The following is a 20,632-nucleotide window of genomic DNA, read 5'->3' as shown; positions in this document are numbered from 1 at the left end:
TAAAAAATAAAAAAATAAGGGATTGTAAGCTGACAAGGTCCTTGCAATCTGTGAGGTCAACCAAAGATTGCCTCATCTAAAAAAAATAAAATAAAAAAATAAAAAGATTCCATACCAGCTGGAATAGGCCCAGAAGACATGGTTAAAGGCATTGCACCCAACAGCTTCACTGTTCAGTACAATACGGTAGCCACTAACCACATGTGGCTATTGAGTACTTACAGTGCCACATGACAAAATAATACTTTTGATATACTGGGTTAAATAAAATATGTTAAAAGTAATCTCACTGATTTCTTTTTACTTTTTAAAGTATGGCTACTAAGAGAAGTTTAAATTATGTGACACATTATATTCTTATTGGATGGCATTAGACTAATACAGTGAGACCCTGTAGTTCAGATGCCCATGGGGTGATGAAGCTCACTCAGGCCAGGGACTGATATCTTTTAAAATCAGAGATTTTGATTGAGGAAGGAGAAGAGCTACCACATAAAACAAATACATAATGTATGTTATTTTGTTTTGTTTTGTTTTGTTTTTTGAAGAAAAATCCCTTGGCAACAGGAAGCTTAACTGTACCAACAAGGGCAGCAGTGGAAAAAACTGAAAATTAGTCTACTAGGGTCACCCTGACCTGTCCCCTGAAATGCTCCCAGTTCTCTCCAACTGCACAGGCCCATCAGACTCTGGATGGAAGGGGAAAAGGGCAGAAAACACCTTCCCACACACACCCAATTAATCTTCCCCTATCCATGCTGATTCTCACCTCTTGCTTCTAGGTCTAGAATATAGGACTTGCTCAGATACCCAAGGGCAGGACTCTAATCCTCCAGCTGGGCTTGCACTGGGCCCACTGCCCACTTATATTCTGCCTCTGGCTCAAAGGTTTCCCCACTTCAAGTTAATGGTGAGCCACCCTTCCACACAGAGCCACTCTTCCATGAAGTATCCACCCCCTAAACCAGGCGATGCTGAGGGTCCTTTTTTGGCATTCTAAGTGCTATCTTCGTCTGAGATTTGCTGTGATAAAAAACATTAATCACAGTACTGCCACTGATCATGTTTTTCCAGAGATTCCCTAACGGCTACTTACAATTTAAGATTCTAAGGATTCCACCAATAAAATTATCTCCTAAGGGCGGCACCCCAGGGGTGGTGATCTACCTTGATCTGGGTGCTCATTATATAGGAATGTCCAGTTTGTGAAAATGCCTGAGCTGTACCCATATGATCTATCACTCATCTAATTGTACATTCTTCTTAAGGAAGAGTTTACTGAAAAGATAATAGTCGTCTTCCTTTCTTCTGCTTCCCTCCCACCCATTTCAACTCATCCTGAATCCCTTGGGGCCACATGCTAGCCTTTTCTTCCTGTCTTGAATACTTTCTCCTGAGGCCTCTGCCCTGCTGTCCCTCTACCAAGAGCATCTGGCCCCACTGGCTTATCACTCAGGTCTCAGAGCACCTCCTCACACATAGGGAACAGATATTTCGGATTTCAATCCCACTTCCCCACCAGCAACTCTCTAAAACACTGACAAATTCTACCTCCTTCAGAGAACTTTCTATATTTCCAGGCTTCTATATTTCCCTCACTAGAATGAAAGCTCAGTGACCTTTAACTGTCCCCCAACACCAGATTCTCAATAAAGATCAGTTGTATCAATGAATGAATAAAAGGAATGAATGAACCAGGTTGAAGGCTGCTTGGAGCAGAGATATATATTATGGGCTCCACGGAGAATGGTTGGTTGGTTGATGAAAAAGGTGAATAAGGAAGCTTTGATAGAAGGAAGAATACAGGAGAGAGGAAAACCCATTGGAATTGGAGCCTGGGGAGAGACGCCATGAAAAGGCAACCTTTCTGGCCTATTACTTTACAAAGGGGTCGCCACCTCAGCAAGTCAGGTTTCCAGACACCAGGGCCCATCTCATCTCACTCCATCCCGGCACAATGGTTTACAGGTTGTAAACCATTTCCACCCGTCAACCCAGGAAGGACACGTTCTGCAGCTGGCTCAGAGCCAGTGAGTGGAGAAACCAGGGTTCAAACCCTGCTCTTGCCTCAGCTAGCAGAGCTGGCCTCCTGCCCGAAGGGGATTGCGGGACAGGGGGAGAAGGGGGTAAGGATTGCCCAGGGGGATTAAACAGCATCAGGGTCTCACTGTTCCCACACATCACATGCCCCCACCATTCACACTTCCAAACACACTCACACATGCTCAGTCACACACCGTGTTAGTCATACACACTCACACACAGATTCCAGGACACACTCTCAGAGCAACTCTGACCATACAATCTCAAAGGCTCACAATCTCAGACTACAAAACCTGAGACAATCCCAGAGGCTCACACGCAGACACACACACGACCTCAGAACTCTCTGATATACACTAACAAATCTGAGGTCCTCTATCTCGCTCACTCTCTCTCTCTCACACACACACACGCCCCCCAACCTCGCCCCCATACTACGCCCCGCCCCCGTTGCCTGGTAACGGTGGGCCCGCCCACCGGGCGTTGGAGGTGGTGCCCGCAGGCCTGCACACCCGACCAGCCACCCGGATCCCTTTTCCTGTACCCCCGCGCCCAGCGCGGTCAGTACCTGCCTAAAGTCAATGTTTCCCAGGCCTCCGCAGCAGTCCGGCCTCCCCACGGAGTTGATCATAGGTTCTGCTCCGGGCCCCCAGATCCTCTAAACCGGGGGACCACCTCTGGAGGGACCACGCGGGGGCCTCGCGGCAGCTACTTGCCCCCAGGACCGGCCCCATTGAGCCGGGGAAGCGCTGCCGGCCGGGGTGCTTTCCCGGTGACCCCTGCTTCTCCCAGCCTTCTGGGAAAAGTAGTTCCCCGTCTCCGCGACGCGCCACTTTCCTGGAGCTCGCGACGGTCTCTCGAAGAGCCAAGAACTACAAGTCCCAGAGACATATGCTTCAGCGAGTGCCGGTTCCGCGGCGGCCACGCGGCAGTGTCCGCTCGGTTCAGCCTTCCGTTTTACCCCCGTGGTCATTGGGTCCCGCACCCGGCCCGCCAACTGACCTGGCGTCCCTGTCCTTGGCTGGCGACGGCGGGCCGTAGATATAAGTAGCTTCCTGCGCAGCCCCCTGCGGACTTGGCCTCGGCCCAGGCTCTGGTCTCCCGCCCACCTCTGAGATTTGCGTTTACCCAGAGGCGGTGCAGACTGAGCACACCCTGTACCCTGCAGCCGAGGCTATTCCTCGCGACCCTGGGCTCCTCCGCCCACGCGGCCTCCACGAACTTAGCCCCAGAGACACTTCCTCCACTCCTATGTTCCTTCACCTTATTCTCTCGTTCATTCACAGGGTATTTGCTGAACTCGTCTGTATGTTGTACTACAGTAGCCGGCAACACAAGGTCCTGGCCCTCACCTGTCTCCTTACAGAAATAGACAAAACAAGAATAAAAGATTATAACTTAGATAAGTACTATGATGGAAAAAACTAGGGGCTAGGTCAGATGATAACAAGGGATACTGCCTTAGAAGGCTCAGAGAAGTCCTCTGAGGAAGGCCCGGCAGCTGAGAAGTTGCCAGACATGCAAAATATGGGGGCAGGGCAGAGTAAGAAGAGGGACTGCTTGCACTTCAGGAATCTAGAAGAGGCTGGTGAGCTGTAGAGGAGGGAGAGGTAGAGAAATTGAGAATGGGATGGCAGAAGTTGAAAAAAGTAGGTGGGATTTTAGATGGTTGGTTTCCAAGAGAGCCGCTTTTGTAGAGAAATAGACTCGAGATTCCCATATTTTGCACAAAGCCACGCAGCCAGCTGGGAACCTGGGCAGGACTTACACAATGCTAACTGCTTCCTAATTCAAGCGGCTCACTGCTCTCCCCCTTGGTCCTAAGCACATACTAATCTTGAGTATTTACGGAGCAGCCACTGGATGCTCCCCTCTGTGCAGAGGGTTTACAGATAGACTCAACCTTCATGACATCCTTAGGATGAGGCAGGCCCACCAAAGAGACAGGAAGGACACTGGCTTTGGAGCATGCACTAGCTCTGTGACTAGGCAAATTTTAGGTTTTTTCAAAAGTAAAAGGGAAATAAATGTTGATAAAACTCACCACACGGGACCTAAACTCACTACACAGTGCAGTGGGAAGTGCTTAAATGACAACTGGCCACAACAGGGCAGGGTACACAATAAATGATCAAGGGCTAATTTACCTACTGACCACTGTTACAAGGGTCAAGAGCTCCCTTCCTCAGGGTGTCCAGGGGGGGCCTGCTGGAACCAGAGCCAATTCTGGGGAGCCTGCTAATGAGGAGGGCTCCTAGTGAGCATTCTCCCTGCCCACCATTACATGTCTACTTCACAGAAGCCCAAGCTTTCTCCTGACCTACCTGGCTGCTCCTATGGTTATTAAGCCAGGAAAATGAGTTTTTGTGTATTTGGTTTATCTGGAAACAGAAGGTGTTGCAGGAAGCAACACCTGACAGAGGAAATTGGATGCTCTCAGACAACTTTGTTAGAGGAAGGAGACTTTAATGCCAGCGGAGAACGTGGGGCTTTCAACAGATCCAAAGCACAATCTCCCCTTGGTTAGATTTCTTACAGCTTATATACCCTTGCAGTGTCCTTGCAAGAGGCACATGATTCCTTTGTCTGAGGTTTCACGTTTGCTTCATGACTCGGGATGGGAGGGGAAGCTTTGGGTGGATGGGGGCTGTAAGGGAGGAGGAATTTCCAGACCACCGGTCTTACAGGTCGTTTGTTTTGCGACCTTGGCGTTATCAGCACTGTTACAGGATTCTCGAACAGAGACAGGACATTGAGGCTATAGATAGGAAGTAACACTTAAACGCCAGCACCTGCTCAGCGGATTCCTACGCAAAGGCTGAGCCCTGATTGTAACATAACAAGCAGTTTTATACAGTCTCATTATTCCTACACAGCTCCAGAGATAAGGAAGGACATTAGTTGGTTGGCAAGCCATGAATCAACAGGCGTGAGCTGGAGAGTCCTGGAAGGGGGAGAGAGGGCAGTTAGGAATGGGCTTTAACTGGCTGAGTTGGTCATTTCTGTAAGCCCTTTCCCCTGCACTCTTTCAGATGCCTCCTCTCCTCTCTCAAAGGTAAACCTCAGAGGTCACACCAGAGCTGAAGCAACTAAAGGAATACACTCCTCCACCCTAACCCAGCCCCTGCCACTCTCCCTCTGTGAAAAGAAAACACCCAGACATGCAGAAGCCAGACTACAGCTTCAAATGTGATTAGGTTTGTTCAGATCAAAACCTACTGCTGAAGATATTTTGAGGCAGAAGTGTTTGCCTGATCCTTTGAAAACTCCCTAGTCCAAGAGCTTGCAGGGAAATCATCCAGGCCAACATCTCTCACTAGAATATTCCTTTTTTGGCATCTCTAGCAAATAGAAAAATCACTTCTGCTTACATGCCTCAGGTGATAGGAGGTTCACCACCTTGAGGTAGCCTCCTTCACTGTTAGACTGGGTTTTTATTCATGATACAGACCCAAAGTCACCCTTTCTGAAGCTCTAACAAATAGAGCTGCGTTCTACTCTTAGAGTTATCTCTCTTTGCCCCTTGATAGCTCTTCAGATATGGAAAGCCATCTATCAGGGAATATCTCCCAGTGGGCTCCAGAGCAAACATCTCCAGATGACCACTCCAGCCAGGAGTTTGACCCTTGCTATAAGGGGACCGAAGCTAAAAGCCATTTCTGCATTTCTTTATTGCCTGCCTTCTTCTGCCCTACTTCCCCCAGTGGCACTGGATCTGGCTGCATGGCTCCCAGCAATCACTAAAATAGGGTCTTATTACTAAAATTAATATTTGCTCATTGGGTGGCTTTGGGTAAAATCTAAACCTTTTCCTACCTGAATCTATTTTCTGTTCATAAAATATGTATAACCATCTCTAGAGCACAGCTGTGGTAAGGATTAAAGGTAATAATATGCACAAAAGTGCCTAGCAAACAGTGGGTTCTCAATAAATGTTTGCCTTCCTCCTTTCTGTATAATTGAGACTCAGCTGTTAAGATCACTTGACACTGACGAACACACTAGGGTTTAGAGCTAGGCCAGCACTGGGGCCCAGGAGAGCTGCTAAGTTTCCAGGAAGACAATGGGGTGAGGAGCAGGACAGGCAGCCGGAACTACTCTCCAGACAGCCTCCCGAGTCACTAGAAATCACGTCATCAAGAGTTCTTTAAAACCAGGAGGGTGGTCATGATGTCCAGTGCCTATCTCCTAGATTCAGTCCCAATTGCCTCCACACTGCCTGTGAAGGGTCCAGGAACTAGAGTGGCAGGTTCAGCAGGAGCCAGGGTAGGAGCTGGGGCAAGGCAGTGCTGTTGTGATGAGTCAACCTCCCGTCCACCTGGGGCTTAGGAAGGAGCCCCAGTGACCTATTGCTGGGAAGAGAGCTCGGGAGTGGACTCATCTGGATCCAGCAGTCTAAAGTCCAGAAAACACCAGTAAGGACATTGGTACTGGCAGGGCCTCCCAGCTCCCTCAGCATCCACAGTGCAGACAACTCTCCCACCTTCTGCTGGCCTCTTTGCTGTTCCTGGAACACCCCAGTCACATCCTCACCTCAAGGCCTTTCCACAAGCTGTGCCCTCTGCCTGAGGACATCCCTCAGATGTCCTCACAGCTCCCTCTCTCACCTCCTTCAGGTCAAGCATCACCTTTCCACTCTATTGAACATATTGACTTCTCCCTACACTCTCCATCCCCTTCCCAACTTTATTTCTCTCCACAGCCCTTATTGTCATCCAACAAATTTATTTAGTTCACTTATTTATTTTGTGTAGTGTCAGTCTTCCCCGGTAGAATGGGAACTTCACGAGGGCAGGGATTTTTATGTTTACACACAACTCTCTCCCTGGCACCTGGCTTATGCCTAGCACAAGCAGGCACTCAAGAATGAATGAATGAATGAATGAATGAATAGTTCTGCCACTTCCAAATTTTGAGAAGTCCTTGGGCAAAACACTTACCTGGGCCTCAATGACCCTGTCTATGGAATGAAGAGGGTGGTGGGATCTGTAACTAGGAAGTCAAACCAACCACATGAGACTTGAGGTCCCCCACCTCTTCCCAGCTGTGTGGCCTGAGCAAGTGACTTACTCTCTCTGATTCTCAGTAGAAGAGAAGAGAAAATCCTAACCATAAAAATGATAGCTAGGGTGTTTGAGCTCTTAAAACACTGCAGGCTCAGCACTCAGCACTGTTTCCTTTCAGTGTCATAAGAGCCCTATGCAGTGAGATGTGTTATTCTCCCTTTCCAGATCATAGAACTGACTCATGTAGAAGGTACTGACCCATAGTCACACAGCTAAGTAAGTGACAGACTTGACAGCTACCAGCCCAAAGCCAAGCATGGCCTTCTATGGCCACTCAACCCTACCTCCCGAGGATGGGGGACATGATATAAAAAGCCCAGCTGGATCCACTGCAGGATCCAGCACTTATTCAAATATATCAGTGCTCAAAACCCATCATGTTTCTGCCCCCTTCTCTGCTTAATTTCTTCACATCCACCCTTCAAGGTCCAGTTAAGATTTCATTTTCTCTGAGAAGCCTGACTGCTTCTTTAAGGACAAAGGCAAAGCATTATTCCTCATCATGGCCCCAAGAAACAATACAGCCTGGGTGCAACCACTTCTCCAGTTTTTCCTACTCTCTGTGTTCCAGCTACACTAGCTTTTTCTCAGTTGTTTTCAGCCACAGGGCCTTTGCTCCTCAACTTCCTCTGCCAGGGACACTCTTCCTTCCTTTCTCAGAGTGCAAGGACCTTTCCTGCTGTGGCCACCACTGCATCTCCTGCAGTTGGCACACTCAGCGCCTATCAGGCACTCATGGATTATTATCAAACAACGGAATAAATGAATTAATGAAAGCCCAAACCGAATTTAATCTAGTAAAATTATTCCTCAAAAGTTGAGACAAACAGAGGCTAAGAGAATTCATCCCCCTGCAGCCAGAGGAAGAGGATCCCAGCCAGAAACCTAGGACCACAGAAGGGATGAAGGGCACAAAGACAGATAAGTCTAATGTTAGATATTTATGACAAAACAAATATCTTGGGGGTGGGGGGGGGTAAATATTGTCTCGATAACAGAGAAAGACAAGAAAACTCTGCAGAACTACAAATTTGAACAATATGATGAACCAGCTCTATGTCATCGATCTCCACAGAACTGTCTCCTCAACTGCAGAACCCATCTTCTTTTCAGGGTCACACAGAACATTTGCCCGAATCAACCAGATGCTGAGGCATGAAGCAAATCTCAGTAGATTTCAAAGGACTGAGGTCCCATAGTTTGTTCTGCTAAACACAGAGGGATTAAGCTAGAGAACATCACCTGACAATTTTTGTTCGAACCCCAGAAACAAGGTCCTGTTTGTTCCACCTGGGCCAGGTGTGTATCCATGGCCCAAAAAGGGTGGCTGAGGGTGTGGGTGCTAGACCTGGCTGGAGTGGGTCAGGTAACCAACCCTAGTTAAGCAACAGTAGACAAGGAGAGGGGCAAGTGACCAGACTCTAGGAGATGGCATTTCTCATTTAATAGTTCAAGGAGTAGAGTAGTAGGGGTGCAGGATGGAGCACAAAGTGCTACTGAGTTCTGGATTAATAAGGCTGTGTAAGTGTACAATAACAAGTGGTCTTTGCCCCCACAGCTCAAAGGTGGCTAGAGAATAAGCGAGTCTTTACAATAGTGTGAAAACTGCTCAGCAAGGGGGTAAGCACGGGAAGGAGGCAGGCAAGGGCGAGCTGAAAGCAATCATAATTAAAGCCAAGGATTGGGTAGGACCTCAGCAAAGACACTCCTTCTTATAGTACGTGGGTCAGCTTAATGTGTGGAGTACAGTTTAGGATTATTTCCTTAGAATTGACCCCAGAATCACAGAGAATACAGACAGCCAAACTGCTTTTTAAAGATTTTGTGCTTCAGCAGAAGAAATTCCCATTTCCTTGCATAATCACCAGCATAGAGTGTTATTAATGTAGGGAGGAGGCAAGGGAATTAAAATGTTAATCAAGCCACAATCAAAGACTGCAAAACACTGATCAGCCCTGCAGCCAGGCCAGGAGGTCACCTTCAGAACAAAGGAAGATTTCTGCTGGATTACTAACAACTCATTCTCCACACTTGTGAAGGAGAAAGAGTCAAGAGTCATTTCTTATGGTTAAAACCATGGGGAACCTATAGATTAAAGGCTAGGAACTACCAGCAGGCCTTTCACTCTATATAATCTTAGCTTTTCATGGCTACATACTCTTCCCCTTCCTCACTGTATATCCATATCAAAGGAAATGGGTTAATAAAGTCTTTTAAACAATAACTCAAAGGAACTAAAGAATGAAATATAAACTGAATCCCCTTGAAGAGGAATTTCCCACTTAATTGGCCAATATTTCTAATCAGTTCTTTTTCTTCTGCTTCTGTAAACATGCTTGGTGCATAGGCCAAAGATCACGGGGCCAACCGAGAACTCACTTTCCCCTTAAGATATATTGCTTTTAGTGTTTAGACAGATGCATCTCCTCCCTTTAAGATGTATTGCTTTAGTACTTGTTAGAAAATTCCATGCTCTGTAACTGCCTGTAGCCCACAGCAATTTCAGGGGTCTGTAAATCAGCCCATGCCAACTGTAACTACGTGGGTATAAAAGCGAAACTGCCCCTAACCTCTGCACCCAGATTCTCAGAACACTAGCTTTTCTGGGACTGCCGGCATAATAAAACTGAGTTCTCTTTCTCTCTGGGTCACTGCTTGGATTTTTGCTGGTCTGATTTTTGGAGCTTCGGGGATTTTTTGGTAACACCCTGAACACTTTCCCCCTACTCACTGTTTTTCGATGGCTCTCTGGGTCCCTCTCACTCTCTGCCTGTGACCGAAATAACCAGGCCCAACTCGAGTGCTCTAGTCCAAAAGACAGTTTATTAGCCGGCGGCTGTCCTTGCAAAGGAGCAGCCCCGAGACGCAGGGGCACAAAGGTTTTAAGTCCTTGATCCCATCCCCCACATCCTTAATCTTTACACAAAAGACTATATCTCCTCCATTCATTAACTGATAACTAAGAGGTGGGTAAGCAAGCAGGGGTACAGAAGCAGAATGCGTCATTGTTAAAATATTTTGTACCTATAGGCAGTGATCCGGCCAGTAAATCCCTTTAGTTAATAAATTTTTAGCAGATAACTAACTAGAAGTGAGACATGGCGGTTAGCACGTACCATGTCTTATCCTTGACCTATTGTTTCTAAAGGTGAGGTCACTACAAGACCACGGTTTGTCTGTAGAGTGTTACCACTTTTCTAATAAACTCTCCTTTGACTGTAACTTTGATGTGTGTTGAATTCTTTCTACATTCTCTGCTAAAGGACCCTCATTTTCTCTCAGTGCATGGCTTGATCTCTCCCCACCAACTCGGGGAAATTTGCTCTGTCCTATATCATCTAAACTCGTCCCACCCAAGTTCGCCATGGCTTCTCTCATCTGAGAATGGCTGGGATTCATTTCCCCATTTCGTGCAGATCAATTAGCCTTGGGCAAACGGTTGACGTTGTTTCTAGAGGGCTGGTGAGAGACTTGTTCTCTAACAAGCAGGAGTTCACCGGTCTTGTCTACTTTTTCTGCTTTTCTTCCTCTATCTTCCCTGACTTGACTTCACCATTGGAATTGCGGAGAAGACCTGCTGAGGGACCCCATCCAAACTCCAAATTAAAAGACTGTGCAACACCTTTCGGCCACAACAGGACTTGTCAGCCCACATAGATATCTTCTGTTCCTTCCCCTAGGCTCCTTGCTTTCATTTTCGCTGGGGGCTCACAACCAGGGAAGCAGTGGGCTGCGGAAGCTTGTCTGTGCTTACTCTCCAAACTTGCCTCTTCGCCTTTTCCTTACTTCCTTTCTCTCTCCAGTGGAAACAGGAAGGAGCGGAGTCACAGTAGCAGCTCCGGTGAACTAACTCGTCTCTTATCTGTCTTGTCCTCATTTCACGACTGGCTCCTGGACACAGGCGCAATCTGTGTGGACCCAAATAACTCAGAGCTGAGCACCGAGCCGGCCAGCCCCGACTGCATCAGGTTCCCTGGCCTGTGTCCCCTACAGTGTGGGACTTCAAGATAGTTTTTCCCTGAAGAAGTAGACTTCTGTTGCTCTCTCTGAATTTCTGTGTTTCCGTCTCTCTCCCTCGGCGCCGCAGGTAAATTTCTGTGCATGCTCGGGGCAGCCACGGGCCCAGACCAGTGCTGCTATTCCCCCTCGGGCAGCAGGGGGACCCAGACCTGTGCTGCACCCCCACCCGCTCCACCTTTCCAGGCGGCACCCTGGTGTCTTGGGGTAAAGGTTCTGTGCTTTTACCCAGAGTACTCAGGTTCAATTTCCAGTAAGGGAAGAATATTTTCCTCCTTCCTTCCAGCTTGCGCCCTGCGGGGAATGTTGGTACCACAACCCCGCAGCCCAGCTGTGGTAAAACAGGCAACGGCAAATCCTCCCAGAGGTGACTTATAGGGGCCCAGCTTCCTCTCTACACTAACAATAGGAGGGGGACCAAGCATCCCAAAGGACTCTCCATTGGGATACATCTTAAATAATTGGAATAAGTTCAAATTAGACAATCTCAAAAGGAAAAAGAACATTTTTTCTGCAATTCCCTCTGGCCACAATATAGGTTTAGGGATCAAGAAGTTAGGCCTGTAAATGGTCCGCTAAACTACAATACTCTTCTCCAATTAGATCTTCTTCGTAAGAAACAGGAAAAGCAGGAGGAAATCCCTTATATACGGGCTTTTAAACTTCTTTACCAAGACCCAGACCTCTGAGACAGTTATAGAATGTGCCTGGCCCATGTTAAGACTAAATTGTATCTCTTGAAGGGAGGCCTTCAAGATCCAGACATTTTAGATAACCCAGTGATAGGATCCCATCCTCAGAAACCCCCAAAGCAGAAATCCTATTTGACTCTCGCATTCTGAGGGGGATCAAGTTCTTCAGAGACTCTACCTACACCACCCACTGAGGAAACTCCTGCTAGCACCCCCCTGAAGTGGTGCCCCATATCATCCTACCCCAGATGATAAGCTATTCCTCCTCAGGGAAGTAGTAAATGCTGATGTGGGAATAACAAGAGTACATGTTCTATTTGCTATGCCAGACTTAGCTTCATGCAAAGAAAAATTTGGTAGATTCTCTGAAGATCCTAGCAAATTTCTGATGAATTTGAAAAACTTACTATAACTTATGACTTAACCTGGCAAAATTTACACATTTTAAGTATCCATATGTTGTACTGTAGAAGAAAAACAGAAAATTATGGGAGCAGCTAGGGGTCACATTGACAGCATTGCTGCACATAATGAGGGTCACGCTGTCTACCGAACAGGAGGGAATGTGATCCCAGACCAGGACCCTCAATATTGCCAGATTGGGGGCTCGGGATCTAGAACACAGAAACTATATGAGAACATGCCTCATAGAAGGAATGAAAAAATGTGTTATTAAATCTGTTAATTTTGACAAAATGAGAGACATCACCCAAGGGAGAGATGAAAATCCTGCCTTTTTTCAAGGCTATCTAATGGAAGCCTTTAGGAAATATACTAATGTGGATCCCACATCACAGGAGGGACAGATGTTACTAGGGACTCATTTTACCTCCCAGTCAGCTCCTTATATAAGGAGAAAAGTACAAAAGACTGTTCTAGGACCCCAAACTCCTATGAATCGACTTTTGGACATAGCTTTTACTGTCTGTAATAATTGAGATAGAGCAGAAGTGGAAAAGACCCAAAGAAATAGACAAAAGTTTCATATGATAGCTGAAGCTATGAGCCCGCTGCCATGTCCAGGAAACTTCATTTTGGATATAGCACATCCACTTATAACATGAGGGAACAATCAGCATTCCTCACTCATAAGGCTCATGGCAGTAACTGCTGCAACCAGTGTGGGTTAGAAGGGCGCTGGAGAAAGGACCTGCCCTCAGCTCTGATACCAGCGAGGATCCCTGGGCCTTGCCCCCTGTGCAAACGGGAGGACCACTAATGGTGAGACTGTCCCCAACTCCCCCAACTCCAAAGGGAATTGGGGACTCCCAAGTCAATAATGGCAGAAAGGGGAAGTCACTGACAGAGCCTGAGGCCCACACTGACTCCTGTGGAACAACTCTCCATCTCCACTGATGAGCCTCGGGTGACCCTTGATGTGGCAGGTGAGAATATTGAATTCTTGATATGGGAGCCACTTACTCTGTTCTAACCCAATTTTCTGGGCCATCGTCCTCACAAATTTGTTTAATTACTGGAGTTGATGGCCTCCCTAAAGTCCAAAGATTTACAATGCCTACTAGGAGACCTTGTGTTTATCCACCAATTTTTACTTATGCCTGAATGTCCAATCCCTCCGGAAGCTTGTCTGTGCTTACTCTCCAAACTTGCCTCTTCGCCTTTTCCTTACTTCCTTTCTCTCTCCAGTGGAAACAGGAAGGAGCAGAGTCACAGTAGCAGCTCCGGTGAACTAACTCGTCTCTTATCTGTCTTGTCCTCATTTCACGACTGGCTCCTGGACACAGGCGCAATCTGTGTGGACCCAAATAACTCAGAGCTGAGCACCGAGCCGGCCAGCCCCGACTGCATCAGGTTCCCTGGCCTGTGTCCCCTACAGTGTGGGACTTCAAGATAGTTTTTCCCTGAAGAAGTAGACTTCTGTTGCTCTCTCTGAATTTCTGTGTTTCCGTCTCTCTCCCTCGGAGCCGCAGGTAAATTTCTGTGCATGCTCGGGGCAGCCGCGGGCCCAGACCAGTGCTGCTATTCCCCCTCGGGCAGCAGGGGGACCCAGACCTGTGCTGCACCCCCACCCGCTCCACCTTTCCAGGCGGCACCCTGGTGTCTTGGGGTAAAGGTTCTGTGCTTTTACCCAGAGTACTCAGGTTCAATTTCCAGTAAGGGAAGAATATTTTCCTCCTTCCTTCCAGCTTGCGCCCTGCGGGGAATGTTGGTACCACAACCCCGCAGCCCAGCTGTGGTAAAACAGGCAACGGCAAATCCTCCCAGAGGTGACTTATAGGGGCCCAGCTTCCTCTCTACACTAACAATAGGAGGGGGACCAAGCATCCCAAAGGACTCTCCATTGGGATACATCTTAAATAATTGGAATAAGTTCAAATTAGACAATCTCAAAAGGAAAAAGAACATTTTTTCTGCAATTCCCTCTGGCCACAATATAGGTTTAGGGATCAAGAAGTTAGGCCTGTAAATGGTCCGCTAAACTACAATACTCTTCTCCAATTAGATCTTCTTCGTAAGAAACAGGAAAAGCAGGAGGAAATCCCTTATATACGGGCTTTTAAACTTCTTTACCAAGACCCAGACCTCTGAGACAGTTATAGAATGTGCCTGGCCCATGTTAAGACTAAATTGTATCTCTTGAAGGGAGGCCTTCAAGATCCAGACATTTTAGATAACCCAGTGATAGGATCCCATCCTCAGAAACCCCCAAAGCAGAAATCCTATTTGACTCTCGCATTCTGAGGGGGATCAAGTTCTTCAGAGACTCTACCTACACCACCCACTGAGGAAACTCCTGCTAGCACCCCCCTGAAGTGGTGCCCCATATCATCCTACCCCAGATGATAAGCTATTCCTCCTCAGGGAAGTAGTAAATGCTGATGTGGGAATAACAAGAGTACATGTTCTATTTGCTATGCCAGACTTAGCTTCATGCAAAGAAAAATTTGGTAGATTCTCTGAAGATCCTAGCAAATTTCTGATGAATTTGAAAAACTTACTATAACTTATGACTTAACCTGGCAAAATTTACACATTTTAAGTATCCATATGTTGTACTGTAGAAGAAAAACAGAAAATTATGGGAGCAGCTAGGGGTCACATTGACAGCATTGCTGCACATAATGAGGGTCACGCTGTCTACCGAACAGGAGGGAATGTGATCCCAGACCAGGACCCTCAATATTGCCAGATTGGGGGCTCGGGATCTAGAACACAGAAACTATATGAGAACATGCCTCATAGAAGGAATGAAAAAATGTGTTATTAAATCTGTTAATTTTGACAAAATGAGAGACATCACCCAAGGGAGAGATGAAAATCCTGCCTTTTTTCAAGGCTATCTAATGGAAGCCTTTAGGAAATATACTAATGTGGATCCCACATCACAGGAGGGACAGATGTTACTAGGGACTCATTTTACCTCCCAGTCAGCTCCTTATATAAGGAGAAAAGTACAAAAGACTGTTCTAGGACCCCAAACTCCTATGAATCGACTTTTGGACATAGCTTTTACTGTCTGTAATAATTGAGATAGAGCAGAAGTGGAAAAGACCCAAAGAAATAGACAAAAGTTTCATATGATAGCTGAAGCTATGAGCCCGCTGCCATGTCCAGGAAACTTCATTTTGGATATAGCACATCCACTTATAACATGAGGGAACAATCAGCATTCCTCACTCATAAGGCTCATGGCAGTAACTGCTGCAACCAGTGTGGGTTAGAAGGGCGCTGGAGAAAGGACCTGCCCTCAGCTCTGATACCAGCGAGGATCCCTGGGCCTTGCCCCCTGTGCAAACGGGAGGACCACTAATGGTGAGACTGTCCCCAACTCCCCCAACTCCAAAGGGAATTGGGGACTCCCAAGTCAATAATGGCAGAAAGGGGAAGTCACTGACAGACCCTGAGGCCCACACTGACTCCTGTGGAACAACTCTCCATCTCCACTGATGAGCCTCGGGTGACCCTTGATGTGGCAGGTGAGAATATTGAATTCTTGATATGGGAGCCACTTACTCTGTTCTAATCCAATTTTCTGGGCCGTCGTCCTCACAAATTTGTTTAATTACTGGAGTTGATGGCCACCCTAAAGTCCAAAGATTTACAATGCCTACTAGGAGACCTTGTGTTTATCCACCATACATTGCCTACTAGGAGACCTTGTGTTTATCCACCAATTTTTACTTATGCCTGAATGTCCAATCCCTCCATTAGGATGAGATTTACTGTAACTGATGCATGCCACTATTCATGTTGGTGCTCCACAAGCAAATTTATTAGCTCACATTTCAGGATCCTTATTCCACTCACAAGATCTTGTACAATTGATAACCGCAAGTATTAATTCACAGGTTGATCCTAGAGTTTAGGCCACAGAAGTCTCTGAAAGAGCTATTAATGTTACTCCTATTAAAATACAACTAAAGACTAATGCTAATTATCCACATAAACAGTATCCACTCAAGACTGAGGTACATGTGTGATAAACAGCCAGTGGTGCAATAATTCTTAAAATATGGACTGCTAAAGCCTTGCCAGTCACCTTGTAATACCTCTGTCCTGCCAATAAAAAGGCTTAACGGGGAATACAAGTTTGTCCAAGATTTAAGGGCAGTAAATGAAGCTGTAGTCCCCAATCCCTATACCCTTCTGACTCAGATTCCAGACAACGCCCATTTTAGATACTGATACTGAGCCCCTTAAAGATGCTTTTTTTCTGCATCCCTCTACATCCTGATAGCCAATATTTATTTGCATTTAAATGTACTGATCCTGACACGCATAAAATCTCTCAATATTCTTAGTCCTACCCCAAGGCTTCCGAGATAGCCCCCATTTGTTGGAAATACTCTAGCCCAAGAACTCAGGAGTTTAAAATTGACAAATGGTTCTCTTCTTCAGTATGTGGATGATTTGTTAATAAACAGCCCAACAAAAGAAAGTCGTGATGCTAACACTATCCAAGTTTTAAATTTCTTAGGAAAATGGAGATACTGGGTGTGTCTGTAAAAGGCACAAATTTCCTTCCAGACAGTTAAATACCTGGGGTATGGTTTAACACCAGGAGCCTGGGCTTTGGCTCCTGAACAAAAAGAAGCTATCTTAGCAATAAAATCTCCCCAGATGAACAATTAAGAACCTTTTTAGCTATAGCTGGATTTTGCAGAATATGGATACCCAATTTTGAGATAATAGCTAACTAAGCCTTTATATGAAGCCATTAAAGGTCCTAATACTGAGCACCTTCTTTGGAAGGGGTTATGTGACGCCACTTTCAATACCCTAAAGGAAAAGTTGAGAGCAGCTCTTGCATTAGGCCTTCCCAATTTAGAAAAGCCATTTACTCTTTATATAGCTAAAAAATAAGGGATAGCTTTAGGACGGCTAACTCAAAAGCTGGGGGACATTACAAGACCAATTGCCTATTTTTCAAAATAATTAGATACAGTAACTTGAGGCTGTCCCAGCTGTTTATGGGTTATGGCAGCCACTGCCGTGTTAGTAGAAGCTTCTAAACTTACTTTAGGACAGCATCTTGAGGTGTTAACGCCCCATCAGGTACAAAGTGTATTAGAGACAAAGAACCATCAATGGTTAACAGGAGGGAGCCTATTAAAATATTAGGCCCTCTTATTAAATATTCCTAACTCATCCTCAAGGTCTGTCAAATGCTAAATCCTGCTACTTTGATGACTGTTCCTGCTTTAGAGACCCCTCTCTACCACTGTGTTGAGATTGTAGAGCAAATTTAGTCAAGCAGACTTGATCTAAAAAACCAACCCTTACTCAATCCAAATGCTAAGTGGTTCACAGATGGAAGTAGTTTATAGATAAAGGGCTCAGGAAGGCAGGATACGCTATTGTAAGTTTATCAGACATCATTGAGGCTCATGCCTTACCAGCTAACACCTCTGCTCAAAAAGCAGAACTTATAGCCCTAATTAGGGCATTAAAATTGGGAAAAGGATTCAGACTAAATATACATACTGACTCTGTGGATTTATGGTGCTTCATGCACATGCTACTGTTTGGAAAGAACCAAGGCTTCCTTACTTCAAGGAGCTCCCTGATTCAACATAAAGCTGAAATTTTACAACTCTTAGACACAGTGAACGAACCTTGAGAAACAGCATTTACTGCAGGGGGCACCAAAAGGAGGATTCAGATATAATCAAGAGAAACAATCTAACAAACAGAACAGCCAAAATTGCAGCAAAAACTAATCCCCCTATCCAAGAGGCCCTCATACCAGAGGCCCCAAGCCCCAACTTCATACCTTGTTCTACTTTAGAAGAAGCCACATGGGCAAAACAGAAACCTCATTCTCGACCCATCGGAATGGTTCACAGAAAAGGAGCGATTATTCCTCCCAGAAGCCGAACAATGGAAGGTTAGTAAATATTTACATGGATCTTCTCATTCAGACCGAGACTCCTCATATAAACTAGTTTCCTCCATCTTCGTTGGAAAGAGATTATTTCAAACCACTAAAGAAATAACCAGAGCTTGCGAACTTTGCACTAGCAATGACTCAGGAAGCCATCCCATCCCCCCTCCTTTGTTAAAGCCAGAACAGCATAGGGGATCATTCCCTGGAGAGGATTGGCAAATAGATTTTACTCAAATGCCATCTTGCAAAGGATTGAAATACTTAGTATTGATCCTTTTACTGGGGTGAGTAGAACCCACCCAGACAGAAAAAGCTTTAGAAGTTTCTAAATTCTTCAAGAAATCATTGCTAGACTTGGGCTACCCAGGAGCCTACAAAGTGACAATGGGCCTTCCTTCACTGCTAAAATAACCCAGCAAGTAGAATCTGCTTTAGGAATTAGATATTGCCTTCATTCTTCTTGGAGGCCCCAATTCTCAGAAAAAGTAGAAAAAGCTAACCATGTTCTTAAAAAAACATTAGCCAAATTTTGCCAATAAACCTCTGCAATGGGGGTAACTCTTGTCTATTGCACTGCTAAGAGTCCAGATAGCCCTAAAGGATACCCTGAGGCAAAGGCCTTTTGAAATGGTTTGTGGAGAGCCTTTCTTAACTTCAAACTTATATTTTAATGAAGAAGTACAACATACTTTATTATTAATCTAGGTCAAGTCCAAAAGGCGCTTCAGGAATATAGTAATAACATTCTACCTAGCCTTCCTAAAACTCAGACTCCAGTACAACCAGGAGATCAGGTCTTATTAAAAACTTAGAAGGGTCCCCAGAGAGCCAACTTCAGCCCACATGGAAAGGGCCCTACCAAGTCTCATTAAGTACCCCAACTGCTGTCAAATTACAAGGAGTCAACCGCTAGGTACATTTATCTAGAATTAAACCAGTTTCTTATGAGTCCTCACAGGTTCCTCTAGAAAATGAACCGGGCGGCCCTGTGATCTATTCCTGTGAACCCATGGAAGATTTTAAGATCTTGTTCTAGAAAATAGCTAAGTCCACAAGTCCTAGGGAATCAGGGAACTTTTCTGAATAATTACTCTTTTAGCCAGGTATCTATGCCACTTCTCTCTCTTCAGAATGATTCAATTTCTTTTCAGTAGATATCTTTATCTTTAATTAACAAACAGCCATGAAAATGTAACCTTTTTTGCCAACTACCTCTACTATTAATTTTGACTTTTGTCTTTTCGATCTTTTTGCTAAGTTTATATCTTCTAGGCTGCAGGGCTTCCTAGCACTTCTACATGTTGAAACAAACTCACGTTTTCTGCCTCTGGGGCCCTTAGAATTGGCTTTCAGAGATTTTTATTCCCAGTAGGCAGGGACTACAGCCCTATTTCAGCTTCGAAGAAGTTACAGAAGACAGACCTTCATTCCTCAACATGCCCCTAACAATAAAATCTCTGAGGGGGAATTAATGTAGGAAGGAGGCAAGAGAATTAAAATGTTAATCAAGCCTCAATGAGAGACTGCAATATGCTGATCAGCCCTGCAGCCAGACCAGCAGGACACCTTCAGAACAAAGGAAGATTGCTGGATTACTAACCCATTCTCCACATCTGTGAAGGAGAAACAGGAACAAAGAGTTATTCCTTCTGGCTAAAACCTTGGGGAATCTATGGATTAAAGGCTAGGAACTGCCAGCAGGCCTTTCACTCTACATATTCTTACCTTTTCATGCTACAAACTCTTCCCCTTCCTCACTGCATGCTCATATCGAAGGAAACGGATTAACAAAGTTTTAAACAATAACTCAAAGAAACTGAAGAATGATATATAAACTGAATTCCCTGAACACTCCTCCCCTACTACTGTCTTTCCACGACTCTCTGGGTCCCTCTCACTCTCTGTCTCTGAGAGGGGACCACACTCTGTGGAGTGTTACCCCTTTTCTAATAAACTTTCCTTTTGACTCTAACTTTGGTGTGCGTGTTGAATTCTTTCTACACTCTCTGCCAAAGGACTCTCTTATCTCGGTGCAGGGCTTGGTCTCCCCTCCACCAGCGTGGGGAAGTTTGCCCTGTCCTGCATCATCATTATTCCAAACACATTTACATTAAGTTATTAGGCGAATAATTATACCTTGCTTAATTGTTTTTTTTCCCATTATTTGTGATGTTGGACAGTTTCCCGTGTGCTTTTCTTTATTAGAATAGTATTTTATTTGCACTATTTACCAATGCACCTCCTGTGCCTTCTTTCAAAAAGACTCAGGAACTTTAATTTTAAAAATCTCTTGAATTTAATTAGTTAAATAAATTGGGATGTTGTAACTTTCAAGTTATTAAAGTTTTACCTTGAAAAATTTCAAACCCATCAAAAAATTGTAAGATTATACAATAAATGCCCATATGTCTTTCACCTAGTTGCCTATTGTGATTTCTCAGCCTTTGCTTTATCTGTTTAAAAAA

The sequence above is a fragment of the Pteropus vampyrus genome, unplaced genomic scaffold, assembly GCF_000151845.1.
Source record: "Pteropus vampyrus isolate Shadow unplaced genomic scaffold, Pvam_2.0 Scaffold44, whole genome shotgun sequence".
Classification (NCBI taxonomy): domain Eukaryota; kingdom Metazoa; phylum Chordata; class Mammalia; order Chiroptera; family Pteropodidae; genus Pteropus; species Pteropus vampyrus.
The sequence above is the reverse complement of the archived record's forward strand: the minus strand, read 5'-3'. Positions refer to the sequence as shown.